Consider the following 10,002-nt stretch of genomic DNA (forward strand, 5'->3'; position numbering starts at 1 on the left):
CCTAAAAAACACTTTAAACTGAATTGAGAGCATGAAGGTTTTGAGCCACCAGGACGGTATAAATTTAGGCTGCAAACCTACATGAGGCCCAACTCACGTATCTAAATTCTTGGGGAATATTTTGTGAGACAGGTTCCCTTTCTCTGGAAGTGTATGTCTTAGAAGCTCTCCTATTCAGTGTTTCATGTTGGGTACTTCTAGGTTTTGCTTCCAGTCCTCCTGCCTTCTGAGACTGTGAAGACTGAGGTATAGTGCCCTCAGGGGAAGCCAGTCTGGGTTCCTTTTCCCTCTGTGTGTGTATTTTTTGCTTAAACACCGAGTGATCTTTTCAAAAATAACATTCTATCATTTGGCCTCCCATTTTGTTAGAACCGGGAAGGGTGGGACAGTTTTTCAGAGTCTGGTGTCACATGCATGCCCACTAGATTAGTGTTTCAAGAGTTCCAGATGCTAGGAAGGGGATAAAGAGAATGCTTCAGCCTATGTGCAATTTTCAAAACTATTTTCTTTGCAAACTACAAAAGCAAGACGTGTTCAATGCAGCAGGGCATTCACATAGAGCTACACCCCCCGCCCAAAAGAAACTATCCCTCTTCCCCTCTACTTCTCAAGCAGCCAATACTTACACTTTAGGGTGTATGTGTATCTTTAGTCTTCTAAGTTCCTACAATTATAGGCAGACGTACACACAATATAGGCTTGCTTTCTTTCTTTTCATTGACAAATGATGGAAGCATACTATAAATATTTCTGCAACTTGCCTTTTCATATAATAGCATATCATATTCATTTCTTCATAACAATATACATAGCCTAACTCATATGTTATTAACCGCAGCATAATATTCTGTAGTACGTATACAGATGTATACACAATTTAAGAAAGGAAAAAACTTTATTAAAATCATAATACTCAATATGTACCAATAACAGAAGATGAATACAAGTCACATTTGACTTCTGCAATTACAATTCAACTTAGAAAAGTAATACATAGGTAACATCTCTTAACGTGTGTATTTTTTGCCTCCCCTGGTATATGGGCTCCAATTTACTCAGCCATTTCTCTTCATAAACAGTATTTCCCACCCCCGCACTCCCCAGATTTTTACTGCTGAGGGTAGGGAAAGACCAGCAACTAACAACGTCACACACAACTCCTTATGTGGTGGTGCTTTTATTTTTGTAGAGAAGATTCTGCTGGATCAGAGACTCCATGTATGTGACATTTGCAGATTATCTTGTAGCTGTTGTATAAAAGATCATCCCTTCCTCCATATCTTCACCAGCAATACATTTTATCTGTCTTTCTAATGGATGACAAACTGATGAGAGGAAATGCATCTCATTTTCACCTTGTTTACATCAACCCAATCTTTCAGTGAAATTGAGCATCTTTTCATATGATCAATAGCCATTTGCATCCACTCTAATGTGGAAAACTGCAAATTGTTCATTTTTCTTTTTATTTATTTATTTTGATACAGGAAAAGATTAGGTTTTGTTCATTTTTCTATCAGATTGCTTGATGTTCACCTATACATTTCTACAACTCCTTGTAAGTTAGGAAGAGTAATGTTTTATCCGTCACATACAGTTCAAATATTTTCTCCCAGTCTATCATTTGTCTTTTGACTTTGCATTTGGCATACAGAAATTTGCAATCAGTTTCACCAAGCTACAGTTTTTTTTGCAACTTAATACAATTTTATTTAAAAAATTTAGATAGTAAAAAAATTATTGACAATGTTTGCTTTCTTTTTTATCATCTAAGTTTTTTTTTTTTACAGTAGACATTTATCACCAAGATACTATGAACAGTTTACAAATTCATACAAATCTATTTGCAAACTGGAATTTTTTTTTTCATTTTAAAGATGTGGGGTACAATTCAGGATTAGGTATACTATAATTTATACACAGTAACATTGACCAGTTTTAAGCGTACAATGTGACCAGTTTTGACAAGTGGGTACTGTCATATAACCACTAACACAATGATCACAGAGAGCAGGTCCATTATCCAAGAAACGTCACGTGTGCTCCTCTGTGGCCAATCTCTGAACTCCAGCCCCTGTGCCCACTGATCTGCTTTCTTTGCCTTTTCCGAAATTTCATATCCATGGAATTACACAATATGTAGTCTTTTGTGCCTGTACTCTTTCACTTAACAGAATACTTTGAGATCCATTTCATCTTGTGTATCAGTAGTTCATCCACTTCTTAAATAACTGGATTGAGTTCCATGGTAAGCATAATCCACAATTTGTTTATCCATTCACCAGTAAATGTACATTTTGGGTAGTTTTATCTGATATGAATAAAACTGCTATGAAAATTTGAATTCAAGTCTTTGTGTAATGACGTTTTGCTTTCTCTTGGGCCAATAGTTGGGAGCGGGATTCCTGGGTCATAGAATAAGTGTGCGTTTAACTGTGTGAGAAACTGGCAAGTTATTTTTCAAAGTGACTCTATCATTTTGCATCCCAGCCCGCAAGTATGAATAACTCCAGCTGTCCAACATCCTCTCCAACACTTGGAATCATCAGTCTTTTTATGCTGAGTTATTCTATTGGGCATGTAGTGGCATCTCACTGTGGTTTTAGTTTGCATTTCCCTAATGATTAATGATGGAAAGCATCGCGATGTGCTCTTTGGTGATGTGTCTATTCAAAGCTTTTCCATTTCTACTTGCTTTTTTTTTTTTTTTTTAAGTCTTCTTCTTATTGGGCCATATGGAATCTTTATTCCAGATGCAAGATCTTTATCGGACAAATGTTTTGCAAATACATTTTGCAACTTTGTGGCTTGCCTTTTCATTTTAACAGTGCCTATTGAAGAATGAAAGTTTTTAAATATTATAAAGCCAAATTATCTAATTCTTCTCTATGTTTCATGTTTTGTATCTTCTCTAAGTAATCTTTGTGTAGCCAGAGGTCACAAAGAATTTTTTTCCATATTTTCTTCTAGAAGTTTTATTGTTTTAGTTCTTGCATTTAGATTTATAATACATTTTGAGTTGTTAAATAGAAACAAGTTACAAAACATTATATACATTAGCCTCCTACTTTTTTCCATTTACAATCATATTTTTGGTATATGTACACATACATGAAAAAGTTTAGAAAAATATATATATACAACAAACACGTTTTGATTTTTTTTAACTTAGAAGATTATCAACAGCAGGAATTTAGAAAGTGTTCTCTTTAAGAGATACCTTTAAGAATATGCTTCCACAAATGAAATGAAATTTAAAAGACTCCTTGAGATACATTAGAAACTTGTCAAGGACTCTGACTTTATTGATGAAGTTATTCAGTTAACAGGCATATCTGATAAAAGGACAATCACTACTGTTTGAGCCTTAGCTTTAAAAAATCCTGGCTGTTTCTGGTGAGTTTGCTACATTCCTACAGTACTAACATAGCTACTGTATTTGCCTTGAGTATTTGCCTCTCATTGAATCCATGACAGTTCTCTGGAAATGGTCACTAGCTTAGTAGTACTGTGTAGAGTATTTTAATATAAATATGCATTAATGAATACAAGAAGTGAATTATTTGTCTCTAAAAAACTTCTGGAAGGAAGAATAAAATTCTATTCAAATACACTTTAGTGAAAGTGACTATTTTGGAGGTTAATTGTAGGATTCATACATAAAACTATCATTATTTTGGGGGGGTAGCTACTTCATGTCTTGGGGCAGTGATAGAATGCACAAATATACTCATCCAAATTCTTTTTCTGAAATGATTGTGTCAAGATCAGTATTCTCACTCATAAGTGGACCTTGAACGTTTACCATAGTACTATAAGAAACGGATTAGCAGTAACCAGAAACTGCCAGGGGAGCTGGGGATGGGGGGAGGGGGACACAAAACATCAATAAGGTCACCTGATCTCAAACCAAGCAAAGTGGAGACCAAAGGGAGGCCCAAACTTTACCTGTACGATGACCACTTGTGTACCTAATCCTGAATTGTACCCCGCATCTTTAAAATAAATTTTTTTTTTTAGCCGGGCTCGGTGGCTCAGTCTGTAATCCCATGCCTTTGGGAGGCTGAGGTGAGTGGATTGCCTGAGCCCGCGGGTTTGAGACCCACCTGGGCAGTGAGACTTCATCTCTATAATAAATAAAAAAATCAGCCGGGTGTGGTAGCGCATGCCTGTAATCCCGGTTACTCGGAAGGCTGAGACAGAAGGATCGCTGGAGCCCAGCAGGCGAGGCTGCGGTGGCCGGGAGCGGCCGCTGCACTCCAGTCTGGGCGACAGAGTGAGACTCCAACTCAAAATAAATAAATAAATAAAATAAAATAAATAAATAAATAAATAAATAAATATTTTTTAAAGAGTCATCAGTCATTTTACATAATATTTTTCCTTTGGAGAGGTCATATTTAAACCATGGACTCAAAAGACTCTGCAGATCTGACTACTTTAGCTAGTTCAGATTCATGTCACAGCAAGAGAACTGAGGCAGACATACAACAACTTGACATTTGGCTCCCATCTGCTGACCTCCCGGTGAGGTCTTGAGAGAAACATCGTTCTTATGCCCCAGTCCCTCTCCAGTCTCGAGGAGCTTTTCATCTGATCTTGCCACTTTTCCTTCAGTGATTTCTCTCGACTTCAGGGCAAGTCTCCACTGCTTGCTGGGCCCACAGGTCATGGGGGGTACTGCCCACCCTCAGAGCTGCCTGTCTCCACTCTTCCTGCTCACCTGCCCCAGCCGCTCTCCCCAGCTCTTGTTCCTTGAGCAAGCTGCTTCCCACTCAAATTCTTCAAGTGGCTATTTCTTCTGCGTGGAATACTATGAATGCCCTTTCCCCTTGTTGCCTGACAAATTTCAGGTCTCTGCTTTAAGTGTGACTTCCTCGGGTAAGGGGCATTCTCCCTGAAGCTGTTTGTGTTATTTTCCTTCACAAGCATGTAAATAATTATCTGGGTAAGTTTGTGTTCGGCGCCAGTCTCTCTACAAGAGGTTAATGCCTGGGCACAGGGTGCTTGCAGCTCTATCTCATGTGTGTATAACTCCCACCTGGCGTGGTGTCCAGCACGTTAGAGACACTCAAATTACTTACTGGATGAATGGACACATGAATGAAAATGTGTATGGTATATGCTCATGACCTCAAAATGGCATTGAAGTCAAGGATATAATCCTAGATGTAATAATATGAATTTTTCCTATTGCTGGATCTCTAGATATTTATTTACTGTAGAGAACATGTAAACCTCTATAATTACTCAAGTACATTGAGTCATTTGCCATCAACCATCAACTTGGAGAGAAATCTTGGACAGTAAGTCGATGGAGCCTGCCGTGACCATGTTCTGTTGAAAGCTTTTATCAACAACTGAGATGAGGATTTTGGTGTAGCATTCGTCAGGCTGATAGGATGCTGGAGGGATCACTCGTGCATAAGGTGACCTCATTAGGGTCCACAAGGACCTTACTCAACAGGTTAGAAAGGGGGATCAAATTCCCAGTGAGCACTGGACTTAAGTCCCTAAATCTAACTGAACAAATAATATGGAATGGGCGGCTTTAGGAGCAAAACATGTGAAAAACATGGAGATTTTAATTGACTGAATGAGTTGCTAGCATGGCACGCCCCTCAGAGACACCGATTTAACGTTAGGCTCCTTTAATAGAAGCGACATTGTCAACAACCAATGATGTCATGGCACTTTCCTAAGGAGCCCACCCCTGACCCTAAGCAGTGTCTAGTTCTGGGAGGCAGATGTGGAGGGAGACACTGAGAGCTGCACTGCTGCGGGGATTCCCAACCATGTCCCCGGAGAGGCAGTTGAAGTGCTGGGCATTCCTAGTTCATGAGGTGCCAACTTAGGGAGAATCTAATGGGTCTGTCAAGCAAAAGACAGGATGGTTGGATTTGTCCTCTGTAGGCCCAAAGGGTAGACCTGGGGCCAACAGGAAAGCTCCAGAAAAGTGAACCTCCGAATGTGAGGAGTTGTCCAGCAGGGGAGTGGGCTGTGTGGTGTCCCTCTTTCCCTAAGTCACACCTAGGCAGGAAAAGGAGAGAGAGCTTTGGGAAGCTCTGTCAGTTTATGGAGGGCCCATCAGGGTGGTGGGACCTTTCTTTGTCTCTCCAGAATCCACGTAGTTTAGACCTCAGCATGTTTGCAGTGCCAAGCCAGAGATAACTGGCTAGTTAAAAGGGCTTTTTTGTTTGTTTGTTTTAATTTTTAAAAATTTTCTTTATAGTATTTGACTTTGGAAACTTTCTTTATTTTATTTTTTTCTTTTGAAAAAAATTTTTTTTTTTTTTTTTTTTGAGTTGGAGTCTCACTCTGTCGCCCAGACTGGAGTTCAGTGGCCGCTCCCGGCCACCTCAGCTTCGAACTGCTGGGTTCCGGCGATCCTTCCGCCTCAGCCTTCCAAGTAGCCGGAATTACAGGCATGCGCTTTTTGATTTTTAAAATATTTTATTTTAAAATATTTTATTTTAAGGATGTGGGGTACGATTCAGGATTAGGCATGCAAGTGGTTATCATACAGGTGAAGTTTGTGCCTCCCTTGGTCTCCACTTTTCCTGGTTTGAGATCAGGTACTCTTATGGACGTTGTGTCCCCACCCCCACCCCAAAAGTATTCCACTACTGCCAATCCCTCTCTTACAGTGTTACGGTAAATGTTCAGGGTCTACTTATGAGTGAGAACATGTGGTACCCAGTTTTTTGTTTCTGTGATAGATCACTGAGTATTATAGACTCTAAATCCAACCAAGTTGCTGTGAAGTCCATGTGTTTGTCCTTTGTTATGGCTGTGTAATGTTCCATCATATATACGTACCACATTTTTGTTATCCAGTCCAGTTTCTATGGGCAGCACGGTTGGGTCTATGTTTTTGCTATTGTAAATAGGGCTGCAATACGCATGCATGTGCAGGTATCTTTTTTGTAGAATAATTTGAGTTCCTCCAGATATATTCCCAGGAGGGAGATTGCTGGATCATATGGAAGGTCAATTTCTAGTTCTTTCAGAAATTGCCACGCAGAGGTTGAACTGGTTTGTATTCCCACCAGCAGCACAGAAGCATCAAAAGTTATTTTTAAAGATCTCATCTCCTATGTCTAGACTTCTGTGCTCTATCCTAGCTCTCAGGGGGATAATCTTATCTCTCTTCACTTTTGCCACATAGGCCAACTTTAGAAGCAACAGAGTGAGGCTCGAAGACCACTTGTTGTGGAAGGGTACTCATGCACTGGGCAAAAACTGGACAGGTTGCCGCTAAGGTCTCTTGTCATCTAGTTTCTATGATTTCATCAGAAGCCAGAAGTACATCTACTGTAATTGGAAGGAATTTGGTCAACTATGGGAGAATGCGAAAAAGAACCTTCAGCATGCTGGAAGAAATGCAAAGGAACATTAGAATGATGATCATATTCTATCAAGCTGTTTCTCATAATTGTGGCAGCCACGAAATATGCACAGTAATTCAACCCAGGAGCACGGCATGCCCCTGGCCACAGAGGGAAGATTATGAATGGGCCAGAGTAAATTCTTCCCTCTAGAGGGAAAAGTAGGAAGTGTATCGCTTTCTGCTAACATCCCTTTTTCTGTCGTTCTATTTGACTCTATGTGATTAAGCATATTTTCTATGAAGAAGCCAATAAAAGGTGCCTGAAAAGAGATATACGGTCAGTTAAAACGTATGATTCTTTGGTTCTCTTCCTCTTTTCTGATTTGCGCTGGCAACTTAACTTTCAGGAAAACAGGCACACAGAGGTAAGATTGCCCATCAACTTTGTGTTGGAGGTTACAGTGCAAATGTTCTCATGAAAAGTCTAGCCCAGTGTAGACACATTGGATGGTACCCATCACTGAAGGAAGCAGGGGTCACAATGATCAAGAGTTGATGCTCTTTGTTATGAGGTAATATGCTCTTTGATTAGAAGACTGCATTTTCCAGCCGGGCTCGGTGGCTCAGCCTGTAATCCCGCGCCTTTGGGAGGCTGAGGTGAGTGGATTGCCTGAGCCCATGGGTTCGAGACCCGCCTGGGCAGGCGAGACCTCATCTCTACAGTAAGTCAAAAAATTAGCTGGGCATGGTAGCACGTGCCTGTAGTTCCAGCTACTTGGAAGGCTGAGGCGGAAGGATCACCGGAGCCCAGCAGGTTGAGGCTGTGGTGGCCGGGAGCGGCCACTGCACTCCAGTCTGGGCAACAGAGTGAGACTCCAACTCAAACAAACAAACAAACAAAAAAGACTGCATTTTCCAAAAAAGATTATACTTTGGAATGGAATTTGATATTGCTTTAAAACATATGGCTTTAACAGTTGGAAAACTGACTTGAATTTTAAAACAGGAATTTTAAACATTGGAGTTGGGCTTGACACTTATTAGCTGCATGGGTGTGAGCAAATGAGGTAACCTTGCTATGTCTAAAGTCCTTTATCTGCCAAATGAAAAGAATAATGCCCACTTTGCCTAGTTCTTATGAGAATGAAATGATAAGAAAAAACTGCTTTTAAGTCCCCAGCACAGCCAGAATTGTGACCAAGCCATTGTCATCATGTGGGGTGCAAAGCTGCGTTTGCTTGAGGCAGCAAGTGGGGGTACACAGCTTAAATAGCATTAGATTTGGGGAGACAGAGGGAGATCTCCACTCACTCCAGATGTTCCTGGGGAAAAACGATGCGTTCATTCCAGTTGCTTCTTGGATCAACACTTCAGTGATATAAAGGAAGGAACATCTGTTTTTGAAAATTACTCGAATTAGAAGTTTCCTGGTTCAATTTCATTTCATTAAGGAATTATCATTAAATACAAATTAGATTTGCCAAAGGCTTAAGCTACTCTGAAAGTAACTCAGGTGCTTTTGCAAGCAGCATTACTTCTGTCAGGTACTGGGTACCATTTAGTGCCAACCTAGTGTCCTGAACTAAATGACATGACCACAATGTAGTGGCTAGTGGGAATGATTTAATGTCCCAAGCTACTTGATTATCAACTGGCCCCTAGTTTCCTGAAAGGGTTAATGATACCCCCATGATTTCTGGCGGGAACCCTTTGCTATGGAGAAAATCAAACACCAAGGTGTTTCTCTGAGCACTCCGTCTATGTGTGACAGGTAGAACGGCTAGCAAAGAGTTACTTAGGAAATGACCCTGATCGAATATCTATAGGGGTTATGAGATGGAATTTATTTCTTGGTTTAGCATTTTGGCAGAAAGCGCTGGGCATTTGTCACTGGCAAGATAAAAAGCGGCTCTGATTTCTGCTCTCAAGAAGATACACTTGGCTTCTTCCTTCTCTACTTTCCCTCTTGGCCCTCATTTTGTATTAGAATCTGAAGGAACAGGCTCAGTCTTTTGCATTTAGTTAATCTGGTGAGTTCATTGTACTGTCATCCCTGGGCCATTAAATAGTTCAAAATAAATATTGCATCACTTGTTGAGTATGTAGCATGTATCTCATTTGAGCTGCGTTTTAAAACAAGTGGTAATTATTTAGTATTTACATAATACTTGGAACGCATTTCAGACAGCACTTATTATTAATAAGCCATCAAACACGCAAGTAGGCTCAGATGGAGAGAAAAGTGCAATTCTGATTTTTCCAGGAAAGGTGTAGGCTTAGGAAGAGAGACGAGTACACCTGTGCACACACGTCCCAGGCTGCAAGACAGGGGAGTAACTGGGCCAAAACTCAGGCTGCATATTGGACCAGGCTAAGGTTTCCCAGTAATCTCAGACAGTTGCGCAAAGACCAGAGGAAGCTGCGAGCAGCTTGGGTTCACAGAACATTCCGCCCTGGGAGGAAAGACTCATGCGAGCTCATGGGGCTTTCCACTGCCAACCCAGCCTTGGCAACCATGAAGCGTCCGGTCCCCAACCTGGCCGTTAAGTGTTCAAGGTCCCCTTGTGACATGTTTGGCGCTGAGCATAGGTCACTGTTTCAAGGGTGACTCCCGTCTTAGGGTCAAGTGGAGATGATGGGTGGGCTCCATGAGCAGACAGGACCCTTCTCAA

The sequence above is a fragment of the Carlito syrichta genome, unplaced genomic scaffold (assembly GCF_000164805.1).
Source record: "Carlito syrichta isolate Samal-C Ts95f unplaced genomic scaffold, Tarsius_syrichta-2.0.1 Scaffold304601, whole genome shotgun sequence".
NCBI classification, from domain to species: domain Eukaryota; kingdom Metazoa; phylum Chordata; class Mammalia; order Primates; family Tarsiidae; genus Carlito; species Carlito syrichta.